Raw genomic sequence first — 17,328 nt, forward strand, 5'->3', positions numbered from 1 at the left:
CCAATCACATCTCATGATAAGAGCTCTACACTTTCAAATCAAATGAATAAAGGGAGAGGTTGGAGGAGTTGGATCCACCAACATACGAACAATAGTCTCATAATCAACCGTTACTTGAACTCGGCGATGCCCACTATTCCAAGCTACTGCCAGGCCGTGCATAACCCCTAGAAGTTCAGCTTTTGCACTCGAACGCACACCATAGTTTATTGCAAACATCTCATAGAGTTCACCCTATGGCCTCGAATAACCCCCCTGCTCCAGCCGGCCCCGGGTTGCCTTTCGAGGCCCCATCTGTGTTCAAGCAAACCCAACCCTCTCTTGGACATTCCCAACAAATCAACGCTTCTCTGTACTTTCTTCTGCCTTGAACATTACCCAAAAGATTGCTTTCATATGCCCTGCGGATATCACTCACTCTTGTCATTATGAAGGTACTTTGATCAAGAGGATATCCACCTCTCTCGAGAAGGTACGCTCGTTGCACCGCCTCCACAACCACCAATAGGTGACGGCAAAAATCTAAGGCCACTCTTCATTAACACCAGCCCTCTTTGCGGTTAGATTATCCTCAAGCCACTGCGCTGTTGAGCTACCCCGCCACTGAAGATCAAAGATCACTCCAAACTTGGCCCATACCACTTTAGCTGGACAGTCACGCAATATGTGGCTAACATTCTCTTCCACAAAGCCACACATGAAACACCTGGGATCTCCAGTCAAATTGCGCAAGAAACGCATAGCATTAGTCATCAATTTGCCATGTTGAGCCAGCCAGAGAAAGAAGCGTATGCGTAGAGGAACTTGTAATTTCCAAATGTAACTCCATTTAGTACTCGAATCCTATTCCTCATTATCCGTGGTTCGAACAATTTGTAAAGCCAATTTAATAGTGAATCCGCCAGAAGGCGAGCCTTTCCAGAAAATACTATCAATTGCCTCATCATTCTCAATCAGGTCATGTGATTGGATTTGTTGCAAAATCTCACTTGGAAGGAAATTAACAAATTAATCGAATTGCTAGCCTAAATTCTCATCCCAGAAATCTTTCACCTTTGCATCAAGCAAATAATCAGGAGGATTGATCGTAGTAAGCTTGATTAGAGGCTGATCTGTTTCCCATCTATGCAGCCAAAAGTCCGTATCCACTAGTAGAAAAAATGAAATAGGCACCCCCCCTTTAGCACCGGTTCTTAAAAACCGTGCCAAAAGAAATGGGCGGGATTTAAAAATTCAGTGTTGGCACCGGTTCCAACCAAAATCGGTGCCAATCATTTAATTAGCACCGGTTCAAACCGGTGCCAACTTAAAAAAAAAAAAAAAGTATGGCATAAAGTTGGCACCGGTTCGCCTTAAACCGGTGCCAACTATGTTAATTAACACCGGTTTAACCGGTGCCATTTTTGGAAAAAAAAAAACCGGGTCTTCTTCGTTTTCGTTTCATTTCCCATACTCTTTCTTTCTCTTGCTTTCATTTCCTCGATCTTTCCTCTTCTCATCTGATCTGTCTCTCTCTCTCCTCCATTAAAGCGTACTTGAATTTCTCCATTAAAGGGGCTTCTGAGCTTTCACTCAGCACTTTCCTAACACTCCTTCTCTCTCTTTCGATCTCCTTCTCCATAACCGCCACTTTCCCTTTCCTTTCTTCTCTCTTTCGATCTCCTTCTCCTTCTCTCTTTCTACAATATTGGAGGTTAGGGTTTCTGAGTGCGTCTATTTTGAATCAATCATGTGCGTGTGTCTTCAACAACAACAAATTCGAATCAATTTCGAACCAAATCAGAAATTCGAGGTTAGGGTTTTTGGGTTATTTAGCTTTGCGTTATATTGTAGCAGTTCTGAGCTTTCTCCTCCATTGAAACAACTTCTGAGGTAATGTTTTTTAATCAATGAAGTTTTTTAATCAATCACTAGTAGAAAAAAAGAAATAGGCACCGCACTTTTGGCACTGGTTTTTGAAAACCGGTGGGAAAGAATTGGGCGGGATTGAGAATACAGACTTTTGGCATTAAAAAGAAAAAAAGAAAACCGGTGGGATTTCGCACCGGTTCAAGCAAAACCGGTGCCAATTACAAAAATTTAATAAAAAAAAAAATCGGGCTTCTTATATTCCCTCATCAGCCCCTCCCTCTCTCTCATATTCATTCTCTCTCATCAACCCTCCTTATTTTCTGATCTAGCTCGTTCTCTCTCATCTCCCTTATCTCCAGAATCCCCAGATCTCTCTAATCTCTCGTTCTCAGATTTCTCATCTTCTTCCTCATCTGTTCTCTCATCTTCTTATTCCTCATTTTTTCCTTATTTTCAAAACCTTAGTCGACGTTCGAAACCATCTCCGCCGCCGTTCATGCAATCACCAGCCGCCGCCGTTCATGCAATCACCAGCCGCCGTTCTTCTCTCTGTTAATTATTAGAAAATCAAAATTTTGAGGTTAGGGTTTCTGGTTTCTTTAGTTTTGCGTTTTGGTTCAATTATTTATGTTAAATTGCCTTGATTATGGGTTTTTTCTGTTAATTATTCAAGTTCTCTTCGTCAATTATTAGAAAATCAGAATTAATGTGTTTTTTTTGTTCAAAGTTTCTAGGTTTTTTGGGTCTGGTTTGACTTTTTAAGGTTTTTTTTGGGTTTTCTGGGTTCCAAATTTCTGGGTTTATGGGTTTTTTTTCGGGTTTTTTTTTCGGGTTTTTATGTAGCCTTTTCGAGGTCGCTTCTAAGTATGCTCCTCCTATTCAACCTGCCGATTGCGATGCTTATGGCATTGTTTGGTACTTTCTCTCTCCTCTTTCATTTTCATTTTTGGGGTTTATTTCAGGAATTTGATTTGTTTTTTCTGGGATTTGTGTTTTTTTATGAGGGTTTGATTGTTAGAATTTGATTGCAAATTTGAAATGATTTGAGTTTCTTGTTGTTTCTTATGATGCTGGATTAATTTCAGTAATTACGGTTTTATGTTGTTGTTGATTGTTTTGTTTTGGTGTTTTTCATGAGGTTTTGCTAGCTGATTGTATCGATTTGTTGTTGTACTTGTACCCACCAAAATTTTTGTTAGGTTGGTAAAGGTCTAATGATTGATGCATTTTGTTTTGCGTGATCATATTGATTACCAAGTTCTGGGGTTTTTTTTTTTTTTTGGATGTCTTCTTCTTTATCAACTCTTCCCTGGTTTTTAGTTTTATTAATTTTGGTGTTTTATGATGCAGGTGGTATTATTACTTCAAAAAAAAAAAAATTACAAGGATTCCACATAGAAGAAGCTACGGATTTAAGATTCGATTAACAAATTTTGTTGTACATTGTTAGCGTGATTTGTATTTTTTTTTTAAATTGTAAAATAACAATTAATTAGTTGAATATATATATATATATATATATATATATATATATATATATATATATATATATATATATATGTATATATATATATGTGTGTGTGAGATTAATGTATGATATGATTTAGTGGTTTTTTTTTTTTAAGGGATTTTTGGTATTTTGAAGGTGGATTTAAGGGAAAAAGACGCAACTTTTTTTTTTTTTTTTTGGAGGTGTAATTGGCACCGGTTAACCAACCGGTGCCATTTCTAGCTAAAACAAAAAAAAAATATTGCAGGACTCACTTTTAGCACCGATTAACCGGTGCCAAATCAAGTAGTTAGCACCGGTTAACCTTTGCTAAATGCTTTAGTTGGCACTGGTTTTGAACCGGTGCCAAATTTTCATGGAATTGGCATCCCTCAAATCCCAAACGGTTCAAAACCGGTGCCAAAGGGGGGTTTGAACCGGTGCCTTTTTACTTTTTCGTCTAGTGAATGAGTATCAATTTCGCTAATTATTTGTGTTAGTTGTAATTTCCTTAATTGGGTTGTTTTGCTGGAAAAGTTACTTCATTAATTTGTTATAGCGTAATTGATTTTTGTAGATGTATTTGATATTTATTTGAGTGATTAAGTCTTGTTTGTTTGCAGGATTAACTTTTCTTTATTTCTACGTATCATTTCTCTGTCAATTTCGATTATTTGAGAAAGAAATCTAATTTACAACTTGGTGTATTGATGATTTTGCGAACTCGAACTCAAGTCGATTATGTTAAAAAATAACTCATTGTGCTGCTGGCTGATGTGCTTCCAATTAATTTTGATGTTGTTTGTTGATAAGTATGTATCGGTTGATTTTGAATTAAATAAATGATGATTAATGTTGTGATAAAACTTAGTCAAACATAAGTCATTGATTGGTTTTTGGTGAATTGATCAGCTTAATTGGTAAAAAGGAGAAATGAGCTTTAGTTTGTGGTGTTCGTCATCTTTGGAGGCGAAAAATCCTCATCTGGAGGGTTTTTGTTCTAACAGAACAAAAGTTCCTTTGCCTAAGGCATCTGTGTTGCCGGTTAAAAAGAACGAGTTTCATAATTGTAGTTATGATGCTCAGAGAGCTGTTGTAGCCTCGTCGAGCCATTTGGCTGCTAAAAAATTGCAGGAGGTGTCCAAGAGTAAGAAGAAGTGGGGAGAGATGAATGCGAATCGAAATTTGGAGTGTGTTAGGACTTTGTTGATTGATAATTATTGTTTCGGGGTTTTCTGATGTCCTGCGGGAGAGTTACAATTCCGAGACTGGAACCGGACGCCTGTACCTGCAAAATAACGGATACTCCTGAGAGCTCCGCCTCCAACGGTCAAGTTAGTACATGATTAAGGAGTAATTAATACGGAAATTAAAGTAATAAGACCTCTCTAGGTGAGAGTGTTTAATGTTGGTAATCTGCTTTGCTAGCGAGATTAGCTGGTTATTAGTGTTCCGTAATGTTTCTGTTCTTCTCTGTTCTTCAGGTGAGATTAATTGCTTGATCAATTGCCTCTCAATTGCTTGATTGCCTGATGTTTTCTTGACTGCTTAATTAATGAGGATTAATTAAGTATTTATAGTCTTGAGAAGCGTGCCACTCTCTAGGTTTAGGGTAAACCTAGGGCTGACCGGGCCTCTAGACAGGATTGGGCCTTGTTGGCCGGTTTTCCCATTTGGCATGGGTGGACACGTGGCGTGCCTCGATTGGTCCGTAGAGGACGTATCTGTGATTGACACGTGGCAGGCTCCTATTGGCCTTCGTGAAGGACACGTGGCGGAACCTGGTTGGTCCACTTGTCAGACGGTGATTGGTGGATAAAAATCCCCTAATCATTTGCCCCTCACAGGTGGCACGTGACTGGTCACGTGTCGCCTGTGACAGGTGTCGCACGGTGACAGGCGACGGCCTGCTACAGGTGTCACCTTGCAAACGGCCGAGAGATTTTCCCGCCCAAATTTTGAATTTGGAAGCGACCCTTCGCCTTCTCACTTTGCCTATATAAGGAAGTGCTGACTTCGGTCATTTTCACATTTGAGAACTTTGCGAGAACATTCGGACCCCTGAACTTGCTCTGACATTTCGGACCTTTTCTGCCTACCGCCTGTTCTGACAAGCCGACTGCACCGGACTTCCAGAACTTCATCAACCGTCACTCGTTCAGGTAACTCAGTTCTCTTACTCTTAATTTTCTTTTTATTTTTTGAAATGGCACCACGGAAGCACACGACACGACCTAAGTTAGTGATCAGCCGGTCACCGGGGACGGCTGAATCTAGGACTAGGAGTGCAGCCTGCCCTTTTCTGGACCCATCTTTGCCCTTTATACAAAGTCCGACTGTATCTGTGTCTATGCAGAACGTGATGGCCAGAACAAAAAAGACTGCTATGATATCAAACTCAGACGGCTCCTCCCAAAGGGTGCTCATTAGTGAAACATCTGACCAGGCGCCAGATGTAGAATTGAAACGAGGCGGCTGCCAAGCCGACAGTTCTGAGAGAGGGGCCAAGGTGGTCCCTTCCCATCTTACCGTTGACATGTCTAATTTTCCTCCTGCTCCTTCTAAGGGAGAGGAGGCGGGCCCCTCTGGGAGAGGGGAGGAGTCGTCCTCTTCGGACTCGTCAGAGGACGAGTCCGAGTCCAGCTCTTCTGGCCACAGTTCTCCAGGCTCAGAAGAAAGACATAGCCGCCTACAAGAGGCGAGACTTTCTCATGCAGTTGAGAAGGGGGACAATTGGGCGGAGCCGTCCGCCTCTTACAGAGAGGAAAACGCCCCTACTACTGCATGGTACCCCGGGGCCGGATCGCAACCATGCAAGATAAAGTGGAGAGCTTTATTGCTAACCACAGAATGGGCCCGGAATTTTTACTGTTCGTGCCGGATCCAGAAGACACTGTCGTCTGGCCGGCTGGTACCAGCTATGATGACGACTGCTTTGGCTGCTATGTGGCGGCCATCAAAGCTGGACTGCGCTTCCCATTACATCCGGCTGTTCAGCGGATTTTAGATGGGTATGATTTGGGGTTATGGCAGTTAGCCCCCAACTCTTGGGTAAACGTACTCGGCTATGTGGCCGGGTGCGAAATGTACGGGGTGGAGCCAAGCTTTGAGGCTTTCGCCCACATGAACTATCTCAGCCGGACCCCTAAGTCGGGAGGTACCGGCTGGTATCAATTAACAAGCCATAGGGGTTACCTCATGACGAGAGGTAAGGCGAACAAATGGAAGGATTGGCGGAACACCTTCCTTATCATTGAGGGTTCAGACACGGAGCTGAACCAACGTTTTAACAAGTGGAATAGGGATCCGCCTCTTCTCGCAGGCGGCCGCAGCATGCCGCCTGTTCTCCCAAAGGCTAAAAGAGAGATCCTAGACAGAGGACTCTTCAAAGTAGAGACTAGGGTGAACTCTACTTCAGGGGTACGAGAGCAAGTACCCCTAAACTGCGTCCCGAGCTTCAAGTGGCTCTATGACGAGTACTTTTTGGCCGCCTGTGGCCTCAGCAGTCGGTGCTCTAGAGGTAGCCGGCCTGACAAATACTCTGTTTTTTTCACGCCTTGTTTACTTGGGATCTTTACTAAATTTGCTGTTTATTTTTTGCAGCTGACGCCATGAGTAAAATAACAGCATCCAAGACTGCGGCGGCCATGTTGCGGGCCTCTCTCATGCAACAGTCTTGTGCCGACTCCCCCAACAAGGGGGCACCCTTGGTAGGCTTCGAAAACTCTTCCTCTTTTAGGAGTTGTCTTATGCATATACTAACTCTTTTTGTTTTCAGTCTGGCACTCCAAGAGCTTCTTCCTCGCAACAGCCGGACCCCAAGGCCCGGAGGACGACTGTTGCAAGCTCTCCTGGGTCTTCCAGGAAAACAGTGGCGGCTGAGAAGCAGCTGGCCACTTCTTCTAAAACCCCGGCGGGGCCGCCTAGAAGTATGGACAATCACTTGTAAAAACTTTCACACTTGCTTCCTTCTTGACTAGGTCTAACTTGCTTTTTTTACGCTTGATGCAGCCGGCCCTCAGGGGCTTGACTTGGTTGAGGTAGCCAAGTCCATGATCAAAGTAGTTCCTCCATCTGAAAGGGAGGCGGTCAGGGGTGCCGGCACCCTTGACCTTGATGGGATTGCAGGGGTCCTTGCTGAGGTATACTTAGCATATTTTTGAGTATTTGAGTTCCAGGACGCCTGTTATCTTTTTTGTTTGGAAACTGACGCCTGTTTTTTTTTTGTACTTAGGCCCTGCTCCGAGTTCACAGCCTTCGCAAGCCGATTGATCGGAAAAACAAAGAGGTAAAGGCCGCAAAAGCTATGGCCGCCTCCAACTGTGATAAGGCAATGTTTCAAATTGCCCAAAATGAAGTACTGACCATTGACCTTCTTTATTATCAGGCGCAGGCTACCGCCGCTGTTCGGGCTCAGTTAGAGGCGGCCCAGAAGAAGAATGACGAGCTGGAGGCGACCGTCACAAATCTTAAGGCCGAGCTGAAACCTCTTCGCCAAAAAATGCACTCTTACGAAGCCATGGAGAAATCTTTGGCCAACGTAAAAGAACGCCTGGTGAGCCAAGAGAAGAGTCTTACCCAAGAGCTCTCGGAAAAGGCCGAGCAAGAGAAGAAAGAGCTCGTCCGGGAGATGGTGGAAGACTCCGCTCAAATCCAGCGCATGACCTGGGGCCGCCTGTTCCCCAATGCCGACTTTGCCTCATGGGAAAGAACGTACCGCCAGTGTTCGGAAACATATAATCAAGAGATCCTGGCGGCTGCTGAAGAAGAGGCGTTGGGAGATGCGTTGGAGGAGGAGGAAGAGCCGGTTGTGGCGCTTGTGCCACTTGGGGGTAAGGCATCAAAAGAGGATGCAGCTGAAGCCGAGTCCAGCAAGAAGAGTGCTGACCAGGCGGCAGCTGCTAATACTGAACTGCCCCCTTCTTAAGCTTAATGTATTTTTTCCACGGCCTGCGTGCCGTTTGCTTTGTATTTACCCGGCCAGGGGGCCGGGGTTTTGAATATTTTGCTGGTCTTTAATGACCGGCTTATTTTTAATCAAATTTTTGTTTTGATTCAAATTTGTCTAAGTATTCCATATCTAATATCCCATTGTTCAATAGACCGACTGTTGTGTATGGCCGAACGTTGCAGACAGGTACAAATAGTAAGTACGCCGCCTATGCCCCTGGACGACTGGTTGTCTGTTTCCAGGATAGACGATCAGTCGGCCATTTATTCAATCGGTATTCGAACTATTTATTCAATCGGTCTGACCAAGTAAATAGTATTACCTAGTCGCCAAGGAATTAAGTAGGATAACAAGCGGCGGGTACCGGTTGTTTCCCTTTATTGCCAATGTTGGCTTTTAACTCGTAATTTGTTAACCTAGCAAGAGTAGTGGTTGAGAGCCCTTGTTTATTAAAAACAGGCGGACGACTCATACCTTTTAGGCTCCATACTAAGTTTGAGTGACTATTAAGTTAACATAGGAGTTACTTAGTCTTCGTCACAATCTAGATTGAGTAGTAGAGGTACCAGGCGGCGTAGGCCGGCTAGACCCATGGATTCGCCAATGTTTGTTGGCTATTAACTCAATAGGTACCCCCTGCATTTATCCCAAGTAATACAGGCGGTCATCTGACTCAGATGTCAACTGCTACCACTGGTTTGGTTAGTGATAGAGTTATCCTTGTCTCAAAAACGGCTACGTGGTTGCCCTTGGGGACAGTCGTATAGGTGCCGTGTAATTAGTTTATAGAACAATGTTCCACCCAAAAGGGAGCTGCTCTCTGCGACGAATTTCATCCGGAGGGATGCCGTCGGACGCCTGCTATGATGTTGGGACAGGTCGTATTAGTTTTGTAGATTTGATCAGGTGGCTTGGCGCCTGGTCTGATCATTCGGCCGGTGGCCTTGGTAAGTTCTTGGTGAACGTAGGTGCTAAGTAAAAGAAGGGTAGCCGCCTGTTAGACACAGGGTCGGCCAGGCCCTAATCTTTTTAGCTAAGTATTGTGAGTAAAATACTCAATGGAGAGTAACCGACTGTAAAGGTACAGACGGCATGCCCCTCTGAAGATAGAGTGAAAAACTCAATGGAGAGTAGCCGACTGTAAAGGTACAGACGGCATGCCCCTCGTAATACAAAATTGAATAGTAAGTGCAAACTTTATTAAGTAGCTCTTTACTTTACATCATTCAGAAGAAATATTTTTTAAGGTTATCTACATTCCAAGTTCGAGGCAACGGTTGTCCGTCTGGTGTTTCCAGACGGTAGGTACCGTCCCTGACTTCCTCATAGATTCGGTAGGGTCCTTCCCAGTTGGGAGTTAGTTTGCCAGACTCATTAGCCCTACCAACTGCTTCCATTTTTCTAAGTACAAAGTCCCCTACTTTGAGTGGACGCCTGTGTACTTTTTTGTTGTATGATCTAGTCATTCTCAGGCGATAGATCTCATGGCGCAAAACAGCATTGCCCCTCTTTTCAGGAAGTGAGTCTAATGCCAGGCGCATGGCTTCCCAGTTTGCCTCTTCGTCATATAGCATTACTCGAAGAGTCGGCTCGTAGTGTTCTATTGGAAGAACAGCTTCCGCACCATAAGTTAGGAGGAATGGAGTTTCTCCAGTCGCCCCTTTTTCAGTCGTCCTAATGGCCCAGAGAACATGTGGTAGTTCATCCGCCCATAGGCCGCCTGCTCGTTCAATCTTTTTCTTGAGACCGTCTGAGATGATTTTATTAAAGGCTTCTACCTGGCCGTTTGCTTGTGGACGGCCGACAGATGCAAAGTAGTGTGCAATTCCTTGGTCTCCCAACCAGCTTTTGAGAACAGGCGTCTCAAATTGGGGACCATTATCAAAAACCATAGACATGGGAACCCCGAACCGAGTGATGACGTTTTTCCAAATGAATGAAATTACATCTTTCGTCTTGATTCCCTTTACAGCCTCCGCCTCTACCCATTTAGTGAAGTAGTCAACGGCAACAAGTATGTACCTTCTGCCGCCTGTAGCAGGCGTATATGGACCCAGAATGTCCATGCCTCACTTAGCAAACGGTAGTGGGCTGTGGATGGTAGTGAGATCAGTAGCCGGACGATGAATTAATTTTCCAAACCTTTGGCACTTGTCACATTTTTTCACCATCTCCATTGCATCTGCTTCCAAAGTAGGCCAAAAGTAGCCCTGCCGCCTTGCCCTTTGAGCAAGCATCCTACCACCTATATGAGAAGCACAGAAACCTGAGTGAAGATCATCTAGTATCTCTCGTCCCTTTTCAGGAGTAACACACTTTAAGAAGGGTTGAAGGTACCCCCTCTTGTGAAGTTCTCCCTGTATCATTTCAAAACAGGAGGCTCGTTTTTTCAGTGCTGCCGCCTGTTGAGGATCATCCGGCAGTGTACCGTTTGTCAGATATGCCCTGATTGAATCCATCCAGGTTGAGCTTCTGTCTAGGATTCCAATAGGGTTTTCCTCGATGCTTCTCTTCTCCATTACTTCCCAAAAAACAGTTCGAGGAGTATCGGAGGAGGCGGATGATGCTAATTTTGACAGTGCATCTGCCTGGTTGTTTTCTGATCTCGGCACTTGGATCAGATGGAAATCCTCAAGGAAGCCGACTGCTTGTCGGACCGCCTGTAAATACTTGATCATGGCCGTATGGGTTGCTTCGTATTCGCCATTGTACTGACTCAATATCAATTGTGAATCAGAACAAGCGTCTATTTTTCTTGCCCCTACCGCCTTGCACATGCGGATCCCGGCTAGTAAAGCTTCATATTCTGCCTCATTGTTTGAAGCCTGAAAACTGAAGCGTAGAGCATACTCGAACCTGTCGCCCTCTGGAGATTGACATACGACGCCTGCTCCACAACCATTTGAAGTAGAGCTTCCGTCCACATATACCTTCCAGACTTGGTCTGGAACTTGAGAGTCAGGAGGACGAGTCATCTCTACAATAAAGTCAGCAAAGGCTTGCCCATTCACTGCTTTTCTAGGCTCGAAAGTAACTTCGAGGCTCTGTATTTCTATGACCCATTTGATCATTCGTCCTGACGACTCCATGATGGTAAGGGGCCGCTTGATTGGTTGGTCGGTATACACGACGACTGCATGTGCCAAAAAGTAGGGCTTCAATTTTTTAACAGCCATGAAGAGTGCAAGACCAAATTTCTCCACTAGGGGATACCTCAACTCGGCATTTTTCAGTACGTGACTGACAAAGTAGACCGGGAGCTGACAGCCGTCCCTTTCAGCAAGGAGCACAGCGCTTAACGCATGATCAGAGACGGCCAGGTACATGTAGAGATCCTCTTTGGGCAAAGGGCTGACCAGCCTCGGCAAGGAATGCAAGTGAACTTTTAATTTCTGGAAGGCGGCCTCAGGATCCGGCCCCCATTCAAACCTTGCCTTTTTCTTAATTGCCTGGAAAAAGTATAGGCATTTGTCGCCTGATCGGCTTAGGAATCTCCCCAAGGCCGCCAGACAACCTGTTAACTTCTGAACCTCTCGGATGGTACGAGGCGACTGCATGTCAATGACCGCCTGCACCTTCTCAGGGTTCGCCTCTATTCCTCTCTGATTGATAAGGAATCCGAGAAATTTCCCAGACTCAACTTTAAATACACATTTCTTGGGATTGAGCATGACATGGTGCCGCCTGAGTGTGGCGAAAGTTTCTCGGAGGTCCGTCAGATGATCTTTCTGAAGTTTAGTCTTGACAATCATATCATCAATATATGCCTCGACGTTTCTCCCAATCTGATCAAAGAACACTGTGTTTATCATTCGTTGGAAGGTAGCCGGGGCATTCTTAAGACCAAACGGCATGACCGTGTAACAGTATAACCCCTGATCAGTGACGAAGGCCGTCTTCTCCTGATCTTTCTTCCATAAGTGAATTTGATGGAAACCAGAATAGGCGTCCATAAAACTCATCAAGGCATGACCCGCTGTTGAGTCGACCAGGTTATCAATTTTAGGCAGAGGGTAACTGTCTTTGGGGCACGCCTTGTTCAAGTCTGTGTAGTCTACAGACATTCGCCAGGTGCCATTCGGCTTTTTAACAAGCACCACATTTGCAACCCAGTCTGGGAAGTAACATTGCCGAATGTACCCTGCATCAAGTAATTTTTTAACTTCGGCGGCTGCCGCCTGACTTCTTTCTTCGCCATGGTTCCGCTTCTTTTGCCGTACCGGCTTCTTTTTCGGATCCACAGCGAGTTTATGTACTGCCAGATCAGGACTAATGCCTGGCATTTCATGGACTTCAAATGCAAAGATGTCCTTGTATTCTTTCAATAGGTTGTGAAAGTCGTCACCAAGGTTTCTCAGAGCAGTCGTCCCAACTTTGACTGTTCGGTCAGGACGTGAGTCGTCTAAGATCAGGTCCGCATGCTCACCAGCCGGCTGAGGGCGGAACTCATCCGGCCGCTCCTCTGCCAATGATTGCTATTTTCTTGCTTTTCTTGCGGACTCTGTCTGGGACGCCTTTCTCTTTTTGTCGCCTGTTTCTTGAACAGGCGTACTCTCCTTAACATTGTCAAGGTCTGTTTTTTCTCCACTTGACCCAGTGGCCATAACAGTGGGCTTGACATCCGAGAGATAGCACTCTCGGGCCATCCTCTGATCTCCCCTTAGGGAGCCGACTGTTCCATTATCCCTCTCAAACTTAAGCAGCATAAGAGACGGGATTATAACAGCCTTGGAATTATTCAGGGTTGGTCGACCCAGAATCATGTTGTAGGCCGAGAGTTCCTCTACTACTAGGAACCGGACTACCATGTGTCGTCCTTCCCCTTTTTCGCCCAGGCGAATGGGTAAATCTACTCGTCCCAGTGGGTGGACGACTCCTCCTCCAAACCCTATTAAAGGGTGGGAGGCCGGATGTATGCAGTCCGTCTGATATTTCAGTTTTGACAGATATTTGCTGCTGATGAGATCTGAGGAGCTCCCGGTATCTATGAGGATTCGGCCAACTCTCTGGTTGGCCACTTTACATTCAATAACGAGAGGGTCGTCATGAGGCCCCCTTACCCCTCCTAGATCTTATTCAGTGATGACAATCTCAGGAAATGTATATTTGGACGACCTTTCTTGGTGAACGGAATTTACATCTAACCGCCTTATATTATCTTTGTTGCCCCTAATAGTGGGGCCGCCTCCTGAGAAGCCGCCTGCAATGGTGTAGACGACTGCATCATCTGTATCGGAGTTGTCGGCCTGTTGATTCTTTTTGGCCGACTGCTTTTTTGAGGAAGTGTTCCCCGTAGATTTCTTGACATAAGTGTCAAGATCACCTTGCTCAGCCAAGCGGTCTAGGTACCGCATGAGACTGATGCAGTCATTGGTGTGATGACCAACGTCATCATGATAAGCACAGATTTTGTCTTGGTTCCGATTGTTTGCAGAACCCTTCATGGGGACCGGCTTCTCAATTGAGAACCGTCCCTTTATTTCTTTTAGGATAAACTGGTTATCCTTGTTAAACACATACTTTGGGGAGTATGGTTTGAATTCTTTTTTCTTTTTCTGGGCCGGCTGTTTAGAGGAATCAACCGCCCAGACCTATTTTCTTTTCTCATCTTTGTTAGACGACTGTTTCTGTCGTCCTTCTCTTTTGTCGAACCTTTTCCCGTCCGACTGTTTTATCGTACACAGATCAATCGCCTGTATATAGGCTTCTGCTTCAATCAAGGCCTCTTGAAGAGTCGCCACCCTTTTTCGAACTAAATCAAATTTGAAGGTAGACCCGTCTTTGAGACCTCTAAAAAAGTCAGTATAAGCTACCTCATCCGGTAACCCTTGAATCTGTATTCTCATCAGGTTGAACCGCCTGATGTAAGAACGAAGCCCCTCCTTCTCGCCCTGCTGAATTGTTCCCAAATCAAGGGTCGTTTTCTTCGCAGGGATGTTCATGGCGAAGTTGGAGGCAAATAAGTAAGCAAGCGTCCTGAAACTGTTTACACAACCAGTCGGCAGGTTGCCGAACCATTGCTGTGCGATTCCCTTGAGAGTCGCTGGGAAACACTTGCACCAAGTGGGATCATCCAACCCTTGAAGGTACATCAGGTTGGTGAATGCCATCAAATGGTGTTCTGGGTTAGTAGTGCCGTCATAGGCGCCTACTAGTACATTTTTTACTTTGGCCGGCTGAGCGGCTTCAGTAATTTCCTTGGAGAAGGCCGACGGCTGTTCACCAAGTCTAAGCAACCGTAGCTGCCAGTCCATAGGTTGGACGTTTTTTGCTGCAGGTCCACCAAATGGAGGTGGCTGCATAAAATACTGTTGTTGCGGCACAAATGGTAAGTTTGGTACCGCCTGGGCACTATGAAAGCCGGACTGACGGGAGGTGCCGCCTGACTGACTCTCATGGTACGACTGAGTATGCCTCATCGAGGCATTTCGAAAACTGTCTTGAAAATTTGAAGTAGAAGCCGACTCTGACAATCGGTCACTCTTCTTCTGCTCTAGCAGTAGCCGAGCATCTGTGAACGTTTGCTTTGACCCGTCCGCCTGAATATGACGAACCGGTTTCCTATTTCCCGTAGGATAACGGAATTTTGTGAAATCAAGAGCAGGTGGCTCCCGCTTCTTGGATTTAGGATGAGGAGTCGCCTCTCGCCCTTGAACTGGCTTCCTCTTCAGTGAAGTGGAAGGTTTTTTGGCCTACTGCTCTTTGACTGAAGCAGGCGGCTTTTTGTTGATCAACTCCTGAATCTCTCCCTTGAAGTCCCTCATGAAGGTCATGAGTTCGTTCCTTGTGATGGGAGCAGACCCATCAGTCGGCTGTTGCCGAGCAGGCGGTGCGCCTGCTGGCTCGCTTCCTGTTTGAAGATGCTCCCGTTCCCTCCTTTCGGTATGACGGGTACGTCGGGCCCTTAGGGTCCCGTCTGGAGCTGTATGAGTTTCCACTTCAAATTCACTTTCGGTGTCATGGTCCGACTGAACTTGAGGGTCGTTTAGGGGACTCTCTTCAGGAGTCGGTACAGACTTGGATGCCATCTCTGAAGTACTCTCCCCACAGACGGCGCCAAATGTTTCGGGGTTTTCTGATGTCCTGCGGGAGAGTTACAATTCCGAGACTGGAACCGGACGCCTGTACCTGCAAAATAACGGAGACTCCTGAGAGCTCCGCCTCCAACGGTCAAGTTAGTACCTGATTAAGGAGTAATTAATACGGAAATTAAAGTAATAAGACCTCTCTAGGTGAGAGTGTTTAATGTTGGTAATCTGCTTTGCTAGCGAGATTAGCTGGTTATTAGTGTTCCGTAATGTTTCTGTTCTTCTCTGTTCTTCAGGTGAGATTAATTGCTTGATCAATTGCCTCTCAATTGCTTGATTGCCTGATGTTTTCTTGACTGCTTAATTAATGAGGATTAATTAAGTATTTATAGTCTTGAGAAGCGTGCCACTCTCTAGGTTTAGGGTAAACCTAGGGCTGACCGGGCCTCTAGACAGGATTGGGCCTTGTTGGCCGGTTTTCCCATTTGGCATGGGTGGACACGTGGCGTGCCTCGATTGGTCCGTAGAGGACGTATCTGTGATTGACACGTGGCAGGCTCCTATTGGCCTTCGTGAAGGACACGTGGCGGAACCTGGTTGGTCCACTTGTCAGACGGTGATTGGTGGATAAAAAAAAAAGGAAGAAGCTTACTAAAAGATTATGCACTCAAAGTTTTATGCTGCAATTTGCTTATTGCTCTTATCCAATTAGATACCATGCCTAATGTTTGTCTGCTCACTGTTTTCTTTTAGTACAATCATGCCATAAAAGATGATTTCTTCTTCAACATATTTTGACTATTTTCTGCATGTATCTATTTGTCTGCAACTGGAATTTTTATATACGCTAATAAACTTGTTTTTTTATATTCTAACCTTGCAATGTGTATGTTTGCCTTTTTTTTTTTTTTTGGGGTGGGATTTTATTAGTTTATGCAGATGGAAGCATCTGTCTTGATATACTACAAAACCAGTGGAGTCCTATATATGATGTTGCTGCGATCCTAACCTCAATTCAGGTAATTTCTGATTCCAGCAAATATTTAAGAATCTCATCATCCAATTTCCCGTGATCAGCTTCCCTCATGTCACTCGTCTAAGTGGTTTTGCTTTCCTTATGATATGTTTAGATATTCTGGATTCAATGGGCTGAAGCTGCGTGCTAGAGGTGGCATGCCAATTGCATTTGCGGATTTTATGAGGTATTACAAGCATATTTATATTTATATCTATGCAGCGAATGTTGATACTTCGCATTAGTTAGTCAGAGCCAATAGCATTACTAAACATTTAAAACATATGGCGAAGATGAATAATTCTCTTATTCAATCAGATTGGATTATACTCGTTTATTACTACAAGATTGTTTCAGCGGCCTTTCAAATTCTATAATTTTTGTATTTCATTTTGTTAATCATTTTCTTATTCTTTCTTTCTCCCATTCTGTTGTACATTTCATTACTGGTGTGGTTGAATACTTGTATTAATGACACTCACTAACCACAAGGTTTGCTAAATGTCATGCTTATGTCCTGCTCTATTCAAAGAGAAAAAAACAAGCTACTCATGCAATGCAAACACTTCAGGACAGCATGTTGCCGTCTTCAGACAGGGGTGGCAAATATGTAACTTTATATATATGCAATGCAAACATTTTTTTTGGACGAAAATTGTAATATTACAGCCTATTTTAATAAAAATATGTAACTTTATATATATGTTAATGTTTCTACATCAATTTAAGTGAAAAAAAAGCAAAAAAAAAAAAAAAAAAAAAAAAAAATTATTTTTTTGGGGTATTTTTGGCACCGGTTTGGACCAGAACCGGTGCCAATACCTTTTTTTAAATTTTTTTGACACTTTTGGAACCGGTTCAAAACAAAAACCGGTGCCTAAAGTAAGGTTTTTCGCACCGGTTCTTGCTTTTAACCGGTGCCTATAGTATTGAAAATAAAAAAAAATTGCGCCTTTGAAGTTGGCTACCGGTGCCAATGCCTTTAGTTGGCACC

Source organism: Chenopodium quinoa, unplaced genomic scaffold (genome assembly GCF_001683475.1).
Source record: "Chenopodium quinoa cultivar QQ74 unplaced genomic scaffold, ASM168347v1, whole genome shotgun sequence".
Lineage (NCBI taxonomy): Eukaryota > Viridiplantae > Streptophyta > Magnoliopsida > Caryophyllales > Amaranthaceae > Chenopodium > Chenopodium quinoa.